General features: G+C 37.7%; 1 long non-coding RNA gene across 1 annotated transcript in view; it reads right to left on the bottom strand.

Annotated features, from left to right (window-relative positions):
• LOC310903264 overlaps window positions 1–24,607 on the bottom strand; it is a 96,841-nt gene that overhangs the window by 20,666 nt on the left and 51,568 nt on the right. Inside the window, exon 2 of the long non-coding RNA XR_014587404.1 lies at window positions 2,600–2,704. This is a non-coding gene — a long non-coding RNA (uncharacterized lncRNA). The remainder of the gene's footprint in view (window positions 1–2,599; window positions 2,705–24,607) is intronic.

Raw genomic sequence — 24,607 nt, 5'->3', positions numbered from 1 at the left:
CCTAGGGAAATGGTGTATACGCCCCTGTAGAAATGAACCACAGAGGAGACTTGCCAAAGTGGCTTTGTAGGAGCTCAGAACAGCAGGACATTTTTTACGCATTTTTTCAGGTAAGTGCTTGATAGTTGCTTGTTATCCACTGGCAGGTACACAGCGCATCAGCAGATGAAACTGTTCAAGAGGTTCACTGTTTATTTAAGGTAGGTACCCTCAGTAAGGAAGGCATTAAAAAGCTAAACCATTAACAACTAACTGAAGTACAGTTAACTCCTGAGCCAAAATAAACCCATTATACTTCTTAACGCCCAGTACACATAACATGGGTAATCATATGAATGTTTGCAGGCTTAGCAATCCTGATCACTAAAGACTGCATGTCTATATTACCATTATTATATTACCATATTCGAGCTGTGGTAAAAAGTGTTTTCAGTCATATTAAGCAATTGTAGCTACATGCACAGAAGAGAAAATGCATGCTAATACTCTATTTTCTTTTTTTATTCCTCAGACTATACAGTATGTTAAATAGTCTCCAGACACTGCTTTTTCACCAACTTTTCTACTGAACAGACAAGTATGATATCAAATTGTCCTGGAAAAGTCATTCCTATATTTTTACAGACTAAGCGAAAAGCCCAAAGGTAGGACAGAGTAGACTTACAAATGCAGGTCCCTGTACCCTTTCCACTCTGCCAGTGTATTTTTATACAAGAATAAAAACATGTATAAAAACAAGAAGATACACATGAAGAAACAAAATACTCTGGAAAATTAGATCAGCAGGGAAGATAAGAAAGAAGGACTCAGAGAGGCAAAAAGGTGAAGACATGTTCCTGGATTATGTTGCAGGTCTTTGTCCATGCCAGGACTGATGAGTTCTAATTATTGAACTACCTCTCTTTCTTCCTTTTCAGTTTTAAAGCCATTAATATTAGGAAGGTGTCCCACAGTTATCAGATGAGTCTCTGCTAGGTCTCATCTTCATGAGACCTAATTTTCCAGTCTTGGAGATACTTTTGGACAGCTGCTACTTCTCTAAAATTCATCTTTTTATGAAACTATATCTTCCTTTGCTACCCAAGAGTAATATTAATATTTTTCTCCTGGATATATTGCCTTGGATATATCTCTGTCTTTAACCATGAGTGTCCTAGTCAGGCACAAATTTTTCCACATGACCTCAAAGTCCATAGTTTCATGAGCCACTGTTTTTCAAATGACACCTTATACCTCTGAAAAAAAAGTTAATTTCCAGCACTCATTTTCAGGTCTGGAATGTCCCAAAATAACAGGCTTTAAAACCATGACAAGTTTATGCCCAAAGAAGTATGGATTAGCATGTCATTTTTTACAGCTCCCTCTGAGCCCTGCCTTGGTGGGCTCATTGTAACTAGTGCACCTGGCCTTCCCAGCAAGGGGAAATGAAAAATAAGTCTCTAAAAATACAAATCTACATAATTCCTTTTAAAAGATTTTTTTTTCCTGGATTGGAAGTGATGTATCTGGACTTTACAATGGCATGTTGTTGAAAAAAGCTTTTACAAACCTGTGTTTGGGACAAACTAAACAAATATGCATACCTTCATTGCAGAGAAAAAACTTCCTTGCATTCTTCCATATTCCCCATTTGCAATATTTGGCAAATATTTACTTAAAAATTTTAATCCCTAAATATACATCGGGACATAACATGTCTGCATTTAAACTTTAATCCCCACTGAAATCACTGCAGGAACATAAGGACCTTGAAAAATTATTGTCCTTATTCTGCAAAAGAGACTGGGCAATGTTTTACTGGAATCCATGAAGATATGACTGTTGAGACCAAAGACTGTCAGGGATTTTATGAGGCACAACTATGAAAAGTAGATGAACAAAGAAGAGGAGCAAACATGAAAACGGGGAAATAGGAGGAAAACTAGGAGAGAGCTTATAGAACAGAACATAAAAAAACATGGCTAAATAGGAAAACTACAGAAAAGTGGATAAGAAAAGGATAATGATGGTGTTCGAGTCAGTGAAAATATCCTTGCCTCAGGAGTTTCATAGATGAACAAAATAATTTTCCCAGTTGCCTACTGAGTCCTATGCAATAACACAACATTTTCACAACAATACACTTCAGGATGCAGTAAAAATTAACGTTCAGCTCTGCTTAAATATATGAAATAGAGGGCTGGGAGCATGGGAAGAACTGAATGCCACTGGACCCAACGAGCTATTCCTTTATTGCCTTTGGTATTCAGATGACATTTATTCTTACCCTTTTTTTTAAAATCTTGTGGGAATCACTGAATTATATATGCACATATATATCCAGTACAGAGAGCTGAAAAGTACAGTTTGCCTTCAGGGCCTGCAATTAGGGATTTGCTAAGTCAGCTATATGCTGCCAGAGAATCAAGGAAATCTCCATTAGAATGCCATTAGGACCTGCAGAAAATCTCTGTGTTTCTTAGACCCTTTGCTCCATATACACTCTATTATACTCCAGAAAATTTTCATATTTTAGGAGAAACACTCCTCCTTAACGAATATTATCACAAGTTCTAATAGTTTTTTTTAGATCAACATAAACGCCCTTTGTTCATCCTACCTAGTATGGCCAGAACTGGACAGTCATCTGATGGGTCTGGCAGCCTTCCCTATTGGCTTGTTGAGCCTTTGGCAAGAGTCGGTTGAGCACAGTTCAACAAAACTGCTGGAAAAAAAAAATTGACAATATCGATTTAAAAAAAAAAAATGCCAGTCAATTCAACACCAATGCTCATGTTAGATTGGCCTGGTTTGCTCTCTGACCTTCAAGTAGAACGGTTTGTACATAAACAGCTGATTCATTTAATCTCTACATCTTTGTTGTGTGAATATTTATACAAAAGGTATAAAGGGAGCAATAGAACAGGAAGAAAAGAACAGAACTTGATCATTTCTTGAGAGTTTTTATAGTGATATTCTTGGTAATTGTAATCAGCACTTGGTTTTATTTCACATTAAGGCCTAGGAACCAATACAAAAGGTTGAAATTGCTGCCATAAACTATAAAATCAGTTTTTCTTTAACTTGTAAAATAAATTTGCAAAATGTTTCATGAAATCTTTTACTCATATGGAAATTTTGGCAGCACAAATGTGTGGTGTGACGTCCATGTGTGGTTATATGCTTGCAAAACCACATATGGACATGTATTCTATGTACATGTTATATCTGCATAAGCGAGAATTCTCACGTGATTAGAAAGGGTTTGGCTAACTGAGACTGGTAAGGGTACTGACTGACCTGAGACCCCAGTTCTTTTTTTCCTTGATACAACAGAGCTTTGTAGAATAAACTGCAGGGGCTACAGATCCTTCCTGTTTGAGGAATCTAGTGTGGGAGGAAGTGTTCTGACATTGATAGGAACAATTATTTTTCACAGCATTATGTAAATCCATCTATGAGGAAGCATGCCACTAGTTAGGAATAAACCAAAACACATGAAAATCACTCGGCATAGTCTAGGAGGAAATCACATCTTCCATCAATCCAGCAAGTTTAGCATGGGGAGAGGAACAGTACCTCCAAACCCTGTAACTTCAATAGATCTTAGGAAAGATAGTGAATAAAGGAGTCAGCATTTCCTGTTCACCCACCAAACTTTCCTTTTAGGGTGAATCTATTGCTTAATATATAATGTATATAGTGAAATCTGCTGAGATTATCTTCAACCATTCTCTTATGTACCTGCCAAGGTCTTTAAGAATCTGGAGGTTTGTGGATAGACAATGAATTTCATGTATATTGTATAACAGACTTGAGCCATTCACCTGAATTCAGTAAAATGTATGAAACTGTGAAGCTGGGAGCTGTCTTACGTGAGCGGTGGCAGAGCAAAGATCTGCATCTTGAAGAAAGTTTGGCTCAAGAAATAAAGTGTATCAAGAGATCAAACATCCTTACAAAGAAGTAAGAAATCAGGCATTTTTACATTTCTTTTTCCAAATTTCCCAAATGCACTATACTACTCAGACTAACGGCTTGTAAAGTTTCCCCTTAAAAAAACAAAGCAGTTTTGAGATGTAGGAGTATAAAATAGTGTTTGAAACCAATACATTCCATTTTTATACTTTCATAACTTAGAGACAATTAAACTGACTTTTTTCTCCTAACCTAATAAAAAAAATAAAAGTAAAAATCTTGTCTCAGCTTAAGATCTTTGCCTGCCAAATGCAAATCAGATTTTTTTTTTAGGATTGAATTATGGATCCATGAAAACAGGACATATAACAGAAACCCTCACAGATCTATAACTACAGAAGTAGTGCTAAAGAGGCACTGGCTGGAATATAAAACATCATCAGCTAACTTACCTCTTCATTCTTGTCTCCTGCTAAGTGTTTGGTTACTGTAAATGCTTTAGATTTTGCATAATTTATGTAAATTATTAAACACCTGTTCTCTTCCCATAAAAGAAGGAGATAGAACAATCTCCCCTGTTTAATTGATTCTTGGCTTGAGCTGTCATTATTTTCTCGGCAACTACAAAGAAACTGTGGTTCCCTAACGGTCAGGTTTTGTTGGCAAAACACAGATGTTCAGAATCTACCATTCTTTTTGGTGATACTGTTGAGAAAATGTCATTAAAACACAATTAGTAAGTCAGTGGTGAAAAACAATGATAGATAAGTGCTCACCGTTTGCATTCCCCTTACTTGTACATGTATACGCAGATGCAGATGGAACTGGATGATGAAGCTTGGTTGTTGTGTCCCACCTATCAGAGTTTTCTGATGCAGCTACCAGTAAATTTTTTTAATACGTCACTGCCATAAGCTGGTATCTGCTTTATTTTTCCATAAGGACAATGCTTTTGGAAAAGAGCCAAGGAGAAGAGAAACCCTCAAGAGAAGGCAAATTGGCTGCACTTGTCAGTTGGAGGCCATGCTATTAGTTAAGAAAGAGCATGGCAAGTTTCATATACAACTATGCCCATTCTTTGTCAGTGAGAGAAATTTTGATTTTGTTTGTATCACTTTGCAAACTGGAGTAGTTGTATGCACTCTGCACAAAGCTGACCTTGAGTGCCCCTTTCTCAGACGCACATGGCTACTATTTGCCACATTGCACTTCCAACTAAACCCCTTTCTTTCATTGCGTTCAGCAACAGCACAGAGATGAGCTGAAAAGACGAAAAACATGACCTGCAGCCAAATTGCCCTTGATGGAACCTCAGCACATGGGGCACTGTTGTTTCATGCACTCTCTGTGGAGCTGGCATAGTGCTTGCAGTGGACTTCCTGTAACTGTAATGTACAAAATGCACAAAACACACGTAGCTTATTGGTTCAAGAGGAATTAGATACATTCACCTTTTAAGAATTATGTTAATCATCTTTACAAGCTTTTTGCTTTGCATTTTCACAAGGATGATCTCTATTTCTCAATTATTCCTCCAGTTTGTTCTTGTTTTTATTTCTGTATACTGACAATGGTTATGTTCAATTTTCTAAATTTTCCCTAAGATGTGATATGTTATAACTTGGCTAATAGGAAAATAATGAAGGTTCAAATTAAATTATATTTTCATTACGTTTGCAAAAAATGTGTGTGTGTGTGTATGCACACATTGGGGTGTTGATGTTTGGGTTTTTGTTGGTGGTGTTTTTTTGTTGTTTTTTTTTAAGTTTGACGATTTGAACCAGCTTGTAAATGTCTGACCATTTGTTGATTCTGGCCTCCCACGCTGTTAAGTACTCTGTGGGAATCCACAATCTGGAGTTCAGCTGAAAAGGAGTAATTTTCATACCCATACATTGCACTTGTCTGACAAACAGAAATCAGACTGAATGCACTGCACTCAGTGAGAGGAAGAACAGAGATTCAGTGTGGTGATGAAGGCTGGCACATGTTCATAGGGTCAGTTCTTAGAATTAACCTAACGTGGAGGAGAACTTGCCAGACCTTATGCTGAATACAGTGGGTGAGAGAAGAATAATGTGAGCTTTAATAAAGTTTGATTCTTCTCTGTCTGAAATGGACTGAACAAAGGAAAGGGAAGGAGATTAAAATGAAATACAAACCACCATATTTCTTGAAGTGAGCCAAATTTAAATTTTCAATTGTTGTCACTTCTATCATTTCATGGCCACTTCTTAATTTCCCGAGTCCAGATGGGACTAGAAAAATAATCTCAAAATTGTGAGAAAATCCTTAGAATTCAAATTTAGCTTGCAGTAGATATCTGATTATATATTTTTTTCATTTTAGGCAGAGAACAGAGTCCTGATTTCCTAGTGTTACACAGTATTCATTCTTATGGACACTAGGTTGTCTTCCTACAACTGTGTTTTTACTAGTCTCTGTGCCCTTAGCACAGAGCCTAACACAGGAGTTTGGGTCTTCCACTCCTTGTACAGCATACAGAATATGCTCAGATCTCAGCATAAATGTGTACATTCTTTAAAATTTTTCCCCAAGTCAGCTGATTGCCTTCAATTTGAGAGTAATCCCCTTCCCTGCAACATTACTAGTGTCTTTAATATGGAATGAGCCCAAAAGCTCAAAGACGTGCTCTCTACTTCTATAAACATCCATGGATGAACACAATTTTTCCTATTCTAGTTTTTAAAAGGATTCTCTAAGTGTTATTCGAGCAATGATGGAGCCTCACTTCTAGCTAGCATTAATGATCAGATTTTAATGTACTTGAGATAGTAAGAATATATTAAATATATCCCAATAATCATTAAATAGAGTAAACAAAAATATTGAACATCAGAAAAGGCTCATGACATAAAAAAATCTCATATATAACATTTTATAGCACATAAAAAAATAAGATATTCAGCACATAAAAGCATAAAAGTAATTCTTTTGTTGCAAAAACAAAGGTAATAGGTAAAATTAAGGACTCATTTTGGAGCAAATTTTCTCTCCCATCATGGTGAAAAAATCTCTTTGCTTTCACTAAATGACTGGTATTTTCTCCGTGCAACTCCACTCTATGTGATTTTTTTGATGAATTTTGCCAGGCTCAGAAGAGGAGGGAGATAAAGGCCCTTGCTGGTATCCCCAGTATACAAATAATGCTCCTGGCTAGTTGCCTCTAGCATCAAATTGCACCTAAAAGGACACTGCCAAAGCAACACCTTTTCTCCTGTCTAGCCCACAGGAAGCAACCTGAAAATTAAATATGTGCTAAGCAAGCTATATTGTTTAATGTAATGAAAGTTATCTTTCTATATACCTGAGTGGCATGGGTGATATTATTTCTTGGTAGGCAGAAACATGCCTACTTTTTCCAATGAATTTGTCAGGTTCAGAGAAGTCTTTAGTTTGAGATTGTAGAGGACATGCTCTGGAAAAATATATATTAATCACTTTTACTCACACTGAAACAATCTTGACTGTTATACAGCAACTGTTTATCAGGGCACAACAATATTCTCTGACTGAAGGAAATTTTTATGCAGATCTCTTTAGAAACAGATGACACATACATGTAGCCATGTCCATGTGTGTGTGCACAAACATGTGACAACCCTGCAGGTGATCTTAACAGAATCTTTTTAACACACAGACTTCAAATCAGAACCTCTCTGGTTCTCCCAGCTACACTATAAGTATACAAAGAGCTAGCAATTTAGCACAGTATGCCTTGTAATTAGTTTAATCGTTGTCAGCATGTAACTATAAACCAAATAACAATTAGTCATCTTAGTATACCTGTGGTATTTTTCTTAGTTGCCCTCCAAGTTAAGTTTTCTATGGAAGTACACTGAGGTCCCTGTGAGATGCAGGAAGGCAACCTTCCACATTCATTAAGACGTGCAAATAGAGGGAACTACCGGGTGCATATTATCAAAAAGCAGGTCTGGCATCATTTACAAATCAGCAAAAAATGAAGGATTAAGACATTTAGAAGAGCAACTCTGAACATGTTTGACAGCAGTGAGTGAGAGAGATAGGGCTGACTGCAGCATTTGCATCTGGGTATCTGAGGTTGGAGCAGCTCCAGAGCTCAGGGGTCTTCTGATCCAAGGATCTGGTTCAGATCCTTCACCATTATTAAGTGGTTGAAAGTAATTTTAATATTCAGTTAGATTCCCTGTGTAGAATAGCAAGTGCTTGAAAAGGTGAGAGATTGAATCATCTTCTTATACTAATGTAACATGCAATTGGAAGTACTTGCCATTCATTTCCAAACTGAGACTGTCTCCTCAGATACCCTGTCACATCTTCCTTTTTCTCAGGGTAATACAAGATGAACATTCTGCTAAGGTAAACAATGTAAAGAGATTTTCCAAAAGAGAATTTGACCCAGAGTAGTGGCAGCCCTTGCTAGCATTGCCAATAACACCCAGGCACAACACAGGTCTTTGAGAACACGTCCCAGACACAGCAGCCCAGTGAGCTGCCCTGGAAGGGCTCAGCAACCCCTGACACCTCTGGTAAGCTCAGCCAAGCAGTGGAAGTGGTGTCAGTGCTTGAAAAACGGCACAGCTGTCTTTCAAGGGGGAAGGGAGCTGGAAAAAAGCTGCAAATAGAATAACTATTCAGGATAGATTGATAGGGAGGGAAGGTCACAGAATGGTTATTAAGAATGGAAGTGGTAACAGCAGCAGCAGAAGCAATTTTACCTGACCAGAACAGATCCAAAAATTGGCCTCTATTTGTACTAGCCCTAGAAATTCTCTTTATCTCCTTCTCATTTGATGGGCACAAGTTAGGAAAAAATGGATCTCCCCAGAGACAAAGTGTTCCTCCTCCTCCAGCAAAGGGAAAGAATTATGTTTGATTTTGCTGTGGTGCAATAATGCTTAAAAGGATCCGTTTAGGAGGAAAAAAGTCAGTCCCAGTCATTTGTGATTTATGCAGAGAAAGCACAATGCCAGCATTTCCAGATGTTCAGAAGCCTGCTGGAAAACAAAACACATTTCCAAAAATTCCTGGGGCTAGAAGTGCAAATCTCATTCGCACTCATGAGATCTTACATAAACAGTAGCTTGGTGCCACCACAGAGTTACTCGTAAGCATTCACCTAAGTGGAGAAGATTGCAAACCTGGTTGTCTATATGGTTCTTCAAGCTTTGTAAACCTGCAGATCCAATACACAGCCTGTGGAGGCAAGCTGTAGTTCCCACACTGCTCTAAATCTGCTTGGCACTACTTAATCTCCAATTCAGCTATTCCCCAATTCTGATGTTCCCACTTACCCACTAAGGATGTGTCCCTGTTCATCAATGAACAGAAATTCCTTGGGCTCATCTGTGCTGCAGGGTATATTTTCAGCCTCCCATGTGCTCCCCCTTTTCCATCTGCAGGGAACTTTGCCTGCTACCTGTCCTCTGACTCATTCAAAGGAAACTGCACTTTGGTGCCTGATGTTTTTCATACAAAATCAGCTTGACACTACAAATGTGGGACTTGAGATGCCAGTGTGACTCTGGATTGATTTTAAAACACTACTATATGAATTCAGACTTCTGAGTGAATATATTCACTGGGCAGAGATCTTTCTCTGAGTATGCATAAATGTGCACTCACACATGCACATTCAAGCCTGTATTGACCCTTGAAGTCAAAATAAGGAACACAGAGCACCTACTGCTGAAACCACAAAGTGAAATTTAGCTTAAGGTAGTGTTTATGTAATCTCTTGCAGTCAGGCCATGTGTTTAGGCCCACTTGGAGGCCCAGGTTTGAAAAAATTGTCACCAATGTATTTTTGCTTTCATGCTGTCATCGTTATTCTAAAATATTTAGATGCATATTTAAATGTATTGTCACTGGGCAGGGACAGAACAGGAATACTTAAGTGATTTGAAGGTTATTAGAAGCACTGTTAGAAGCTGGAGAAATGACAGGACTATGCATAATCACCCCCTTGCAAGAAGCCATTTGATTTTGTGGTATGAAAACTACAAATAGTGTTTGTGAACAAGACATCCTCAAATCTGGCACAAGAATATGTTCATTATTTCTTGGAAGTAAGACCCCATTATGAGTGATGATGTGTCAAAAGTCACAAAAATGTTGAAATTCTACTTCAACTGAAAAAAAAAATAGTGCTCAATGAGTCTGTATGAAATATATTAAATCCAGACTAGAATAGTATTTCTGTCTCCATTAGCAACAAGCACCCAAGAGGATGCAGTGACTGACTTAAAGAAAAGATTGTTTGTGATATGAATGACAATTTCCCGGAGACAAACCAAAGTGGTAGCACAAATATTCAGTCTGAGCCTCCTCCCCAGTTTTCAGTTCAAGTGGTGTTTCAAACCATTGAGGCAAGCATGGCCAGCCAATCATCTTCATATTATTTATTACTCTATTTTCACATATAGAACCTTTGGGTTAGCTATTAACAGTGATTCAGTAGCACTGTGGGTTATAAATGTGTGAGGGAAAGTTTACTCCAGAGACCTCACTTTACCAGCAGTTCCTCCACATTTTTTTCTCCTCTCTAGTAACTGTCCCACCTGTGATCCTTTTCAATATATTTGTCTCTATAATGAAATTTTACACAGTTGTCTGACAATTCAGGTTATCTAAGGATTTATTTTCAATGAACACTCATTTGAAAGGGTGCAGGTTATTTAAGAAATAAAAATATAGTGCTCTTGGGGAAAAGAAAACATAGAAGTGAAGTTTCCAGATATGATAATGCTATTACTTAAAAGAGCAGCATAAGAAATCAAAAGTTTCACCATACATAAAGATAATTGATTTCCTGTTCTTGTACATATATGTGTGCATATATATATATATATGCACATGAATTACTTTTCACAGTGTTGAAGTTCACTAACATAGCTAGAGGTCACTTGAATAAGTAAACAGTCCTTCTAATAACTCTCTTGAGGGATTAAAACCTCTGCTTCATTTAGGACTAAGCAATTTTCACATACTTTTTAAGCTAGCTTTAAAAGTGCTTATCTGCATGTATCAGAAAGCAGTCACAGTATTAATAAAGGATGTATACAACTCTAGTTTATTTGTTCATTTATGTTCAATGCATACACGTTAAATAACTTCATTGATTTCCGCTCCTCATTTCTGTTTCCTCATTTCAGTTTAGTTTTATAGCCACAGCAAATTACATTCTCAGTTCGAAGTCAGAGTTTCTTTTCCTTCTTTCCCCTGATTCTTTTCCCTTAGGTTTCCAAAAGCTTGATTGTGATTTTGCAGATAAGTGTTCCTAACATGTAAGTCTCTATTAACACAAGTTTAGAAACAGAAAGTAAAAACTTTTTGTGAAAAGGTGCGCTATACATATGAACAGAATTTATTTTATTTGGTAGGAAAAATAAAAAACCCACACAGATTGCAACTAGCTAATATTTTGATGCATAACTGTGATAATGACATTTGCTTCTATAAATTGGAGGCAAAGAGTGGGAATTTCCATTTTCATATCAGCAATCTTTCACGTTTGAAAGTCCACATAAGATAACGGAGTCAGTTCTCCAGAGTGAGCAAAGTAAATTACAAGCGAAGACTCCAAAACTGGACTTAACAACAACCCTATAGTCACAGAGTAGCACTGAGGGGTGTCCTCCAAGGTACTTAACTTTTGGCATAGATGTGCGTATAGCAAAGGAACAGGGCTTTTGTCTAATCCATAGCATATATTTTATTTGCAGCTGATCCCTTTACTCCCTGTAATAGGGGCTAATACTTCACACCTGACAGACCCTGACAAAGGCCTAGGGACCATGCGGTGTGCAGGCTTAGCCCCTTCCATTGTGGTCTGAAAAGTCCCTGGAAATCCAGCGTTTTCACATTAAGCTTTCACAAGGGAATCCACTCCGAAAAACAGGGGGAGTTCTCAGTCTCCTTTCCCCTATCCACAGCTAGACCTAAAACTGCTGTTGCCCCAGGACTCTGCATCTTGAGATCTCCTCCACGGGTCCCTTTTATCAAACTAGGTTGAAATGGGCCCCCTTACAAGCTTGCAGCAACCGGGAACCTGAGCCAGAGGAGGAAGGCAGTTAGTTATTAGCAACTTCTTCCAAGGGAGCCTAAAGGGGATTGTCCACGAGTGTTTGAATATCGAGCTATCAATTCACCGCAGTTCTAGCTAGAAGGGGGGGAAAAATCTAGTAAATGACTAACACATGTGCACAGAGCAGGACCTTAGCTCTAGATGTACTAATAACTGTGACTTTTTGTACAATTTTTTTGGAAGAGGTCAGAGGCATTTAACAAACAAGGTACTACCAGGCTTCCTGTTACTTGTAATTACAAGAATGGGCAATCTTTCATTTTAATAGGTCACATACTTTTTTTTTTTTCCCCTGTTAGCATTTCTTATAAGCAGAAAACAGTGTAAAGTTTGAAAAAAAAAAAAAAAGAAAAAAAAAAGAAAAGAAAAGGAAACCATCGCCATTTAAAACTTTTAGACTAAACATTAACACTGCTGGCATGCTAACAGAAACTGGGACAAATCCTGCCCTAACTCCAAGAGTGCAAAGGGCCAGCTAGCAGCAGCATGGTGCATAACAAATGAGCTGTCTGGAAAAGGTAGGAAAAAGCAGGAAAAGAGGAGTCATTGCAGGGATGGAATACAGTTCAAAGAAGACTCATTGTACAGGGTTGTCTGAAAACATTGCAGGTATGCATAGCTATTACTGCTCTCCCCAAGCACATCTAGGGGCAAGAGTGACACAGGAAAAAAATACTATTAGTCAGCTGGAGTAGTCTTTTTTGGGAAGCTTTACTATGGTCTACTGGCTGTCAGAGCTAATCCTTCCTTACTTTCTCCACGGATCTTTTTAAGCTAAGCAATGAGCAAGTGATCTGGTATTTTAATTGTGTGTATCTCTAGATGTCAACTGAATGTGCATTTTAAGACGTACATTGAGACACAGAGAAAGACATCAAATTTACAAGAAAAAAAAAGTCTAATTTTTATTCAAGTGATGATGTGGTCTACAGAAAAAGGAATACTAAGAGAATAGCTGATGATCAGCACAGTCCTTCCTTTGTAATTACCACAGAAATACTGGTGATGGATGCTTCAGATCACACTGAAGGTCTTAAGTTCTTGCTTTTATTAAGACACACTGATTGCTATTATTACTGCAATATATACATATAGCTTTGTTACAGTCATTTTTCACCACACATCAGCACCTAATCCCTCCAATTGATTATGCTGAAAAACAGGGAGAAAACAAAACTACCAACACAGTAATAGTTATACATTAAACCAAACAGGATTCTGTTATCATAATGTTCTGTACTTACGGCACAAACTGGTAGAGAAAGTATTTTTCAAAAAATTGCACTTCTAAAATCAAACATTGCTTAGAACTAGTACTGAAACTGTTGTGAGAAGACTTGCTGCTGCTGTAAATAACTTCTAAAAATATTTACACTTTATTAGTAAGCCCTTAACTATACATTTAAAAAATGTTAACATTAAACTCCTCATCTCAGGGGAATTGAATATGCCATGGCATTACTGGAGGGTTCTGGATGGAGCCCTTCATTCTCACACTCCCCTAAATCTGCAGCCAACTGGCCCCGACCAAAGCCACCACCTGACAGCCCTGCAAAGAGGTGTTCCCATCAAGCACAAGCACAACCACAAGACAAATTAGCACTCTGGTTTTCTGCATATTTAGGATATTAAGAGACTGAAACATTATCCTGTTAAAGAAGAACCCCCTGTTCCCCACCCAAGCGTGTTCCAGGACCCCAACCTGTGAGCATTCATCCTCCCTAAAACTGCAACTGCTAGACCAGTGGCTGCAGGTTTTTGCTCCCAGCTGACTTCCATGGCTGATCCTCAGCCCTGCAGGGAGGCTGCAGCCTCCTCAGCTTGTCCAGGCCATATAATCGGGTTTTGAGGCACAGCAAATCTTCCAGAGGCCAGTTTATCTATCAGACTTCTGGTGGTTTGAGTGTGGATAGAGAGGGAGCTGTCTCATGATCACCCCAGAAGCAGGGTTTGGTAGTGCTGTGCTTGTAGGGTCACTTAATCTCATCTCCTATAATGGTGGGTTATTGTGCAATAGCTAATTAATTTAGCAGGGATGACAGAAGAAGCAGTCACTCACAACTGACCTGGACGGCATGCTGCAAGAGTGTGGGGTGCTCGGGGTCAGGCTGAGTGGTGCCCTATGCAGACAGAGACTGCCCTGTGTCCCTGGTGTTTGTTGGCCATTGTTTTGTCATCGGCAGTTCTGCCATGGACAGGGTGAGATGGGTGTGTCACAGGGCCTGACAGAGAGGCTCCTGCATGACCCAGACTCGGGGCAGTGGCACACGAGGGGCTACAGGCTGCAGTAAGTTGCCATCCAGCTGGAGTGGATTGTTCCTCATGGGCGTGCTACTGCTTTTCTGTGAATGACAGCTACACTACCACGGCGTTCATGGCCCTCCTGTGGTACTACTTTCTTTGTCGATACTAGATTTTCAGCGCAAAGAGGCAAGCAAACTCCATGCTCGAAGGAGTACCGGGCTTTCTCAACACAGGCCTGGGAACCCCCCCACACTCCACAGAGTGCTTTACCATGGCCCCACGCAGTTCTGTCTGCCATGAACAGCAGTGACAGCCGGCTTGGTGCTCACAGTGTCAGTGCTGATCGCTTCAAACCAGAGAGGAAGGAGCCTTACCGTGAGAGCTGAGCAGGAACGATCTACAGCCTCCACCTGCATCATCCACACAGTCAGGAAATGGAGATTTACTGGCCTTTAGGGCCAGATCCTACAAGGTGCTGAGCACCATATGGCAAGCACAGAGCAACCTCTTTCCGCACACCCCCAAAGAAGTCAGCAGTTTTTAACTTTAACTTTTCAATGAAAAATACTGCTGGTATAATAGACTAAATTTTGTCATAAAAAGTGAAAGGTAGCAGCTAACACAGCACCATTTAAAGCTGCATCTGGAATACAATTGCTGTTTAAAACCAGTGGGGAAAAGCAAGATATGGAGCATCAGAAGAGGGCTTAGAATGGAGACCTTTAAAAAAGAAGAATGTGTTATAAATAATAAACACCTCTACAGTCATACACGATATAAAACAAATTCTATTTCAGTGCCTTGGTGGCATTAATAAACCACTCAGCTTTATTCTCCTGGTTTATGAGATCACCAGCACCCCTCTATGGAATTATATGCTTTTCTACCACAATGTAAAAAATCATTAAGACAGTTTTTCAATATTTTGTTATTGTTTGACCTACAGATTAATATGCCTCTCTAGAATTTGCATCTCCCCTATTGTCTTAGACCAAATTACAGTACAATAAATGCTGTCTGATGGGGGAGTATTGTGTAGTTTTTTGCTACTTGCAGTATAGTTACAACTGGCTCCTGCATCAGCAAAAAATGATTAGAATAAAAAAGTTAGGTTTTAGGAGCTCTGAGATTGCAGTGAGGTTATAGATCAGAAGATATTTTCTTGCACTAGTGCCCTTGGGCTTGGGAAAACAGTCTGGTTGTTAAATGTTAATTGCTAAATTAGTGAAGCCTAAGCCAAATGGAGGAGAGTTCTTGAGGCTGGAACGACTATGTTTGTGAAAAGAAAATAATCAAGGAAAGCTCTGTAAAATATTTTCTGCAAAATCTGAAAGAACATACAATTAGCTGAAGTTGATATTAATTCAAACTGCATTCACAGAAAGGTTTGATTCTATTTATTACTCTCACTTTGGGGAAAATTTTTGGAGTGCTTTGTAGTTCTGCACTGAAATCAGGAAAAAAATGCTGTTTCACCTGGGTTTCATGTGAAACCCAGTAAACTCTAGCTTCTCTGATTTGGCTGTTGCTTAGAAAATGTGGTTCTTTGTATGTCAAAATCATTTTCAGCCTGAGGATTGTCAAATAATGGTTAGGAATTCTAGGAAGGGGCGACAAGTAAGTGAGAGCCTGGGAAGAGTGATGAATAACTGGGATTGTTCGGAGGAAAGAAGCAGAGCAGGAAGGAAGCCCGAGGTGTTTATGTGAGCAGTGGAACTGGAACAAAAGCCAGGAGAGCTGGGAGAAACTAGTTAGTGGAGCAGCAGGAGGAAAGAGAAAAATATTAGGGATTCTGCAAAGGGAAGAAAGAGGTGACGGTACCAGAGACTGTGTCGAAGAAGCAAAGGCAACTTGCACTTTAGGAATGAGAGACCTGTCAGGGAGTTTGTGTGAGAGAGTGATGCGCAGGCTGTAGAAATGGGACAGGACTATATCACTGGGGAACAGATGTCTGGGGAAAGTGCTGGGGAAGAAGCAGCACATCTAGGTTCTGAGCCAAAATCACTGGCAAGTCTATGTAAAAAAATAATTCAAAAAAAAAAAAACCACCTTTAAATAATAACAGGGGCAGCAAACCCCCAATTTCTTAATTCTAGATCTCCCTTTTGTGCTATAGCTGAAGTATAGAAATAACGAGAGTCACTGAAAAATTAAACACAAAGCAAAAGAATGAAACATGTATGGATACACAACAGTCCTTAACTACACGTGTTTAATGATCATAAGGATTTATGTATACTGCACACAGCTCAAGTCATGCTCATGGGATGAATGATTTTCACAAAATAAAAACAGCTGTGGGGAAATTTTCTCAAACTGTAACAGTAACAATAAAAGCAGTAAAATTAAAAGATATACCTTAAAATATTATTCAAGTTGACAGTCCATATGCAACTATCTTTTTATACTAGATACAGCTCAATTAAAATGCAATTATAAGTACAATATTTGCTCCATATTTTGTGAATGCTCTGAGAATAGTACCAAATACTCTAATATAAGTTTATCTTTTTAATGAGCTTTGGGTTATTCCATGAACATGTGTATCTTAATAAGGACTGTGCATTATACCCTCTATGGGACATTGAATAATTGTACAATGTAGAGATGGCAAAATAACTTGGATAGAGTGAAAGGAATAAATGATGGAAATTTGCATATAATAGTTTCCCAGCAATGCAATGGTGGGAAGCAATATGACTTTGAAGGTCTGTTGGGGGTGGGAAGAGGGTGTCCATTCCAGAGGTCCTCAGAGGCAAAAAAAAACAGCCTGATTCCTTTCTATACCAGCCTTGGCAAGGAAAAAGGATTTTTCCTGCTTGCTGAAGTCTCTGAGATTTTGAAACTTCCCCATTCCTTCCTGAGATGAACCTAGACCAGTTGGGGTGAAGCAATGTGTGTATCTTAAAGAATTTGCCTTACAACAAGGACATGAATTACACCCTTCTACTGATGAATTGAGTAAATAAATCTCAGGGATACTTATTTGGGGGTTTAGCAGTTTCCGACTGAAGTTAGTCAGACTTGGGTACAACTGTTAATTGTGAAATTGTTCACTTTTATCTTTTTACCTCTCTCTCTTTCTCTCTCCCAGTGCTTTTCAAAGCTGATATGCTTATTCTCAGTAAACTGGTATTTTGACCAATGTCTTAAAAATCAACCATCTCAGAAAGAGATTATGATCATTATGAAGAATACTTTCAGTAACAGCTACGAGAGATATCACTGTGATGTATCACAATTATCTCTTTTTTTTTTTCTTTTTTTTAGGAAAGTACATAGGGAACAAGGTGTCTTGGACACTCCTGTCACAGCAACTGTCAGGAGACGTTAACCTGTTAAGGACAATCATTGTCTGTCATGAATTTTTCGATGTCCTTTCTTTTTGTAGTAGTTCTCATCCTTTCTTCCTCTTTGTTTCCATCATTATGCCATTATTATAATCCCACTGAGGCTTTCTCAAGTAGAAGTAGAACAGCACTTAATTACTGGAATTAGAAATGACAAATATCACAGTTTTTATCCGGTTGATCTTATCTAAGCTCTTCTGTGTATGAACTTGAATAATCTTGAATCAATGGCTTCTAACATTTTCCAAAGACTTAAAGAGGGTTATTTCTTTTTTTTTTTTCCTGTCCTCTATACTTAACTTTTCCTTCTTTGCTCAAAGTAAGACTTTTTTGACAGCACGTGCACTAGCTGGCAATTTTGTCTAATTCTTCCATAAGTAACAACTCGCGTCATTTTTCCTAGCCCTCCATCACTAATTCTTCATTTTCAGCTTGCAACTAAAATGGGTTGATCCTTCTACAATGAAATTGCCCCGAATCTTTACTGAGAGTACTAACAGCATAATTTTGCCTGTTTAATTCATGCCTATCTGAAACTTTTCCTCTGAAGTTATCTTGGTCTGAAGTCTTGCAAGGTTGTTTAAGCAAGTAAAGGGAGATTAATTTTCGTCATTGCTGCATTTAACTCTTAGTTGGATAGACATCACTTAAGTATTGAAATGTCTTGAGTGCTTATCTAAACCAGCCTCTGCACATTATTCTTTGATACTCGAAATTTTATGTGAGAGAAGAAGACAGCACTGTCCTAACCAGGTTTATTTTTTTGGCTTACTGCTTTCCATTCTTAAACTGTCTACCAAGCATCTATGATCTCTGATGTTAGCATGCCCTGGTGCTATCTATTATTGTAAAGAAAATGACAGCAAAGTATTCTAAGTCTCTTAAAAGGGGAAAATAATATATATATATATATAACATATATATATATATATAAATATATGAACTCTGTTGTGAGGTTAAGTATGATATGGAGCTAAAACCAAAATCTGAAAGGCTGAAACAGATTTCTTAGTTTTTGATACCAGGGGGCCTGTTCAAATGACTCCAAGCAAAACAGTAGGTCATAATTTAGAGCATCTGAATTACTTTAATGTGCTGAAAAGCAGAGATGTCTGAGCAGATGTGTTGCATCTGTACTGTGTATTACTTCTGCTATTTTAAAACTGTTGCATTACAAACACAACTATGAAAATAGTTTGATTTTCCTTTCCTAAATGATTCCAGTCATGCATGTGTTTATATCTTCTCAAAGATTCTCTGAAGAGTGCCATAATTAGCTTTGTGCTGAAATATTGCCTGTGCAACCCTTTGTTTAGGAATAGAGAATAATTTGAAGATTCTCTTATTCAAAAACTTTTTTTTTTTCTGGTCAGTATGCCTATTTCCAGTTTGTCTAACTTCTCCTTTGGCTACAAGAAAACTTCACCTAGTCTTAATTTAACAACTTAGTAAAATCATCAAGTATTTGTCTAGAGAATGGAACCATATGAAGTAGTGTGAAGTATACTGTGGTGTTTTTCATAGTTATTTCTCTTCTCTTCCATTCATTTTTGCAAATATCTACCTAATTTCTGACCCAGCTTTTTTTTTTTTTTTTTTTTTTTTTTTAATGTGTGGTTTTAGGAGCCATTCCTCCCTTGTTTCTAGACTTTTAAGTTCTCTTCCTTCCAAAGCATAATTAAAAGTAGCAGTCTGTATTTGGTGGGACTAAGGAGTTTCCTTAGCTACTTTCCCCATTGTTTTATTTTAGTTTATCACCTTATGCATCCCAAATTCTAAGGGACACAAGAAAAAAAAGAAAACAGATATAGTTCAAAAGGCTTTCATTTATATATACAAGATAGACAGGTAAGAAACACCATCACATAATTTGTTCATGGCTGATGGGCAAATATAAAAAGGATCCTGAAGTTACACAATTTAAAGGATGAATGTTATAAGAAAGAATGTTTTAATGAGCAATTCATTAGCTGAAGATCTGGTTCCAGCTGTTCCTCCATCACAGTCATGGTTCTATTTAGGTATCTAACACTCACTGATTTCAAAGGGAATTAGGTACCTAAGCGCCATTACAGATCTGTGTCTGAATCTGTTTTTTTTTTTTCAATTATTGAGCTATAAAATGCGGATAATAGTATTTCCCTTACTTCTCAAGTAGTTGCACTTGGGTATTATAAGGATGAGTACAGTAGAGAATATGAATTACTCAGATGCTACAGTAATGGGAACTAAAAAAAAAAAAAAAGCCTAAAATAAAAATAAAACAATAAGAGTAGATCATGAAAGTCTGGTGAAATGGAAAAAGGCAGTGCTGTGGACCTGGAAAAGAAGTCTGGAAAGGCTAATGAATATGAATTAAAGAATCCCTTGTGATACGGAAAAAAAATTGTAAAGACAAGGTAATGCACCTGAACTCCTGGCTGCTTGTCCAAAATGAGTCCCAAACCACTGGAAATTTTTCTCTACCCATTGCTAGCTTTAGTGAATAGATGGTTGCATCTATAATATTTCTTTTTATTCTGCATCAACATAAGCAAGTATAGAACTATATTACAATGAGAAATTCCTCTTAAAAGATCACATTCTAAACTGAAAATATTATTTCCATTTTTTTTCTATCTCAGAATCTTTTGTATGTGAATGTATTCTAATATATGTGTATATTTGTGCATGAAAGAGACACCTGAGAGACAGAGAACATTTCCTTCACATTTTTTGCAAAGAGAAGAAATCATTCTTCAGCTATAATGTATTTCAATTCTTACATATAATTGGTGATTTTTGCATATATTTCGTATTAATTTTTAAAAGCATATGTCTCTTCTTGTAGAATAAAGTTGCAGAAAAAGAATTCCCACTTTTGTAACAAAATTAAAATGTATTTAATATCTGGAAAATATTTTCATCGTTAGGCAAAGTCACTTTTCTATGAATAGTCACAGTAAGCGACTAATGTATTTGCAATGTAGCATCTACAAATAACTGGAAAAGTGTGGTATGTTTCAGTGATATTGTATGCAGTTTGAAAGTGAGGATTCATTCTGGTCAAATGAGTATGGAATGGGTTGAAAGTGTGTTTCCTTTGGCCAGATGATCACATTCCTTGGAAGATTTTTCAGGCCAAGGTTTCTGCTACGGCTTGCTTTTGGAGGAAGACTTTTGACTGTAGGCTGAGCAATCCTGAGGGAAGAAGTATGTGAAAACAAAAAACAAAATCAAATTTGAGGCACACAAAAGGATTGAGCTTCAGCTTTATATCCGAGCTTGGATGGACAATATAGTCATCTGTGACTTACTGCGTGGCACCAAGACACAATGATTTATACAAAAAGCTACTGAGATATCTCATTTTTAGAGAGGATTCAACACATCTGCCAATCGTAGCTCACTTCTGATGCAATCAAGAAAGGAAGATGCAGGGATTTCCCTTCTTCCCCTGTACTTCCAGTTCTGACTTGAGGAGTGTGGAAGGGGGGAACCTGGGACATGATCTCTGACCAAGGTACCTCTAGGAATTGTGCATTTGTCTTTACAGTGATGAAAATACAGTGCCAGAAACAACTTGGCCTTAAAATATTTGTCTTCACTTTGTGTTTAATTTCCGGTAGGGACAGAACAAAACTTTTGGTCTGCTGTTTCCAGTAAAATGATCCTGAGAAAAATCAGTCCAAAATTGTGTTATATATTCTCTTCCTAATTCTCTACTTTTCAGTCATTTACAGATTGTCAGCAATATGGCAATCTGTTTTTAAAGGACTTCATAAGGTGTTGTGGATTTAACAAGAGAGATATTTACATCTAAAGAACAGAGAAGCGTTATCAAACGTCTCCAAGTCCTTTGGTGAATTTCATGAGATCATGCATGGCAATTTGTCATTGCTGCATGTCAGCCATCAAGCACTGCTCTTGTATTGTTTTGGCTATTAAAATAACAGCTTCCAGAGCCAATTTACAGTCTAAAATAATTCACAAAGCTGCAGTGCTTTGTACCATAAAAATAGATGCCAGAGATAATTGGGCAAGGTGGTGTCATGTCACATGTGTGCAGTTCATTAATTAACTGCTTGAAACTGCTATAAAATAATAGCCATGTCATCAAGATGAAACTACAAAAGTGCAAATAAAATAAAACTGCACTAAGAAAGAAAACAGAGCAGCTGTTATTAAAATATCCTCAAGTTACCGTTCACTTTTACTGGCCACTTCTCTCGTCTTTCTGGTGCCAAACCTGAGCCTAAACTGGTACCCCAAAGACCATTAGTTTATACTGCTTCTGGCAAGGCCCCCCCTCCTCTGTGCAGAATGCAGAATCAATTTGGATTTACACTATCATGTTTTAAGTGCACAGTGTTCCTGATCCACATCTGTGCCAAGTTTATACTTGCAGGTAAAGAAAAGTGGGCCTGAAAGTTGGTGGGCTGTCTTCACCAAATATAACAGGGAGTCTGGGACCTTATTCTTTTAAGGTCCATTCCTTGGTGTCAGCTTTAGTTTTTGCAGAACAGTTACAAAACAAAACAAAACAAAAAAATACATATATGTCTCTTTTACTTGTCTTTACATTCCCCCGGCTCACCTTCCTCTTTCTTTTACACACCAAAACAAGAAGATCATAGAAGTCTACAGCCTGGTGTTGCTCCCTTGAATATGAACCCACTGAAACTTGAAATAACCACTGGTCAATCTACAGTAGCCCCTAGGCTGCTCCAAGTGCACAAGCAGCAAGATCCCACAAGTGCTCAGGTCTGGGTCTCCCATGTCCCAGCAACCCACCCACAGATTTAACATGATTCTCCCTCTGTTTGCAGGTTAATTGTTAATACTGAACTGCGCATGCAGGAATGATGACTCTCCTCAAGAGTCTTTGTTTGTCAGGGTTAATCTTTGCCAATTTGTGGAAGTTTACCAGCTGCTTTAAACAGAGCAGCTGGAGCCAGGGTCTAAGGAGAAGGCCTAATTTTTAATTAGCTTTTCCTAGAAAATATAAACTTTAAAAATATTAAAGACAGACTTTAAACAAAGAACACAGTCAAATCCTAAAAGCTACACACAGACATGAATTCCAGACTAGTATAGAGGGGTTTTTTTGTTTGTTTGTTTTTCCTAATTTTATAAAATAACCAAAGCATTAGCTGTGTCTAGGAGTGGTAGAACTCATTTTTATCTAGCATACTGTGAAGACTTTGGGCATAGGCATTGGTTTTGGTGCAGAGTGTGCTCTGCTCAGGACTGCCCTGGGGAAAGAACAGGCTGATGTGTCTAATCAGAACTTTTTGTAGTCTAGCAGAAGGAGTGAGTGTACTGAAATAAGTCAACTTTACCAGTTGAAAACACTACAAAGTAATACTAGGAAAGAGGAATCAAGCCCCCAGCCTAGACAGTGACTTTTGGTCTCCACTCCATGCCATGCTTTTATTTATTGGCAAACTCTTATGAAATAAATGTAGTGTCTGTCTAATCAAAGATCTGTAGCATGTATAAAGCTTTAAGTACAAAGCACCTTTTTTTTAAAAAAAAAAATCACTGTTAGCTTGAATTATTTGGATTAACAGAAGGGAAACGAATCTACAGTGACACATGATGATCTGAGAGTGATTATGCAGTACATGTTAAAGTAGATAAGTGGGTTGTTAGAATTATTAAATGTATTACTAAATGAGACCTGGCACTGTGTGATGAAAATGAGAATATCTGGGTAAGCAACTATGATGAATTTCTCAGAATTATACCATATTTGAGCCTGTTTGATCTCTTTTTAGCTTCAAATTTAGCTTTGTAGAGTAATGCTGCATGAGGCAACCCATCATACCTTCTATTGAATATTTTGAGAAAAAAAGGAAAAGTCACCTTAATAGGAGCCAAGGTTTGTCAGTGATTGTTCATGAGCTTAAAGAGATGAATTATTTCCTTGTCAGTGCTTATTCCACACCTGACATTTCTCATATTTGATCAGTTAATGGTTATTGCCCACTATGCTACTTTAAAAGGTCAGATAAAAAAAGGGTTGTTAAGTCTCCTTCAATGAGAGACATACTGGAAAAACCTGTTCACATCTATATATCTCTCTTTTGAGAGGCATAGATATCAATATTAGCACTTATCAAGAACATACTGAAGATAATACTAGCAACATGCCTGGATGCTCTCCAAACAAAGATCTGTGATGTAAGATTACCACATGGAATATTTTGCTCTAATTCATTTGGGTTAGATTAAGGTACTGAATTCAGCTACATATATTTGATCTGAATTTGTTTACTACGTAGAGGCTGTTCTAGCCAAACTATTTCTAACAAAGTTAGAGAAGAAAAGGGTTTCCCAAAATTATAGAAATCTTCCTGAGAAATAGTTGTTGAATATATTTGGTGGTTTTCCATTTGTAAAGAAAAGCTACATAGATTGCCAGAGTGTGAACATTCATGGATCTTAATGAAGAAGAATATGTATTATTTCTGAAAAATTTTCTGACCATATTTAAAGCAAACAACAACAACAAAAAATAAGAATATGCAGATGACTTCTTTCACAAAATGAGTATAGTTTTGAGGGATTTTTTCATTCTTGTTGGCACTGTTGTTCATCTCTATGCTGCATTTTGTTCTAAAATGAACACGCTGAATATCTTTAAACAATTACTTTGGCCCACATTCAGAGATGCTAAGTGCCTCAAAGTTCACAAATCTGTGCAAGTGCTGAGACTCATTCTACCCCAATAGCTTCTTCCCAAAGCCTCAAGGACAGAAAATAAACAAAAGCATGGAACCAAGTGAGTAAGCACGCTAACTTTCACAATTCAATTGCTTTCTGTGCAAGTCATCACTCATATTCATCTATAATCTAGCTATCTCCATTCAGAGAAAATATTCATATTTATTGGTGAAATAACTTTTTACTGATGTCATAGGTTTATCCAAAAAGCATTTTGCTCTTATTGCCAGCGTATTCACAATTTTCTGAGTAAAACTAACCATCCAGGTTTCCTTGTGACTCTGACAGAAAAACTTCCACAGTCTGGGTCTGAAAAAAA

The sequence above is a fragment of the Anser anser genome (assembly GCF_964211835.1).
Source record: "Anser anser genome assembly, chromosome: 8".
Lineage (NCBI taxonomy): Eukaryota > Metazoa > Chordata > Aves > Anseriformes > Anatidae > Anser > Anser anser.
Note: the sequence above shows the minus strand (reverse complement) of the source record. Positions and strands in the feature narration are given on the sequence as shown.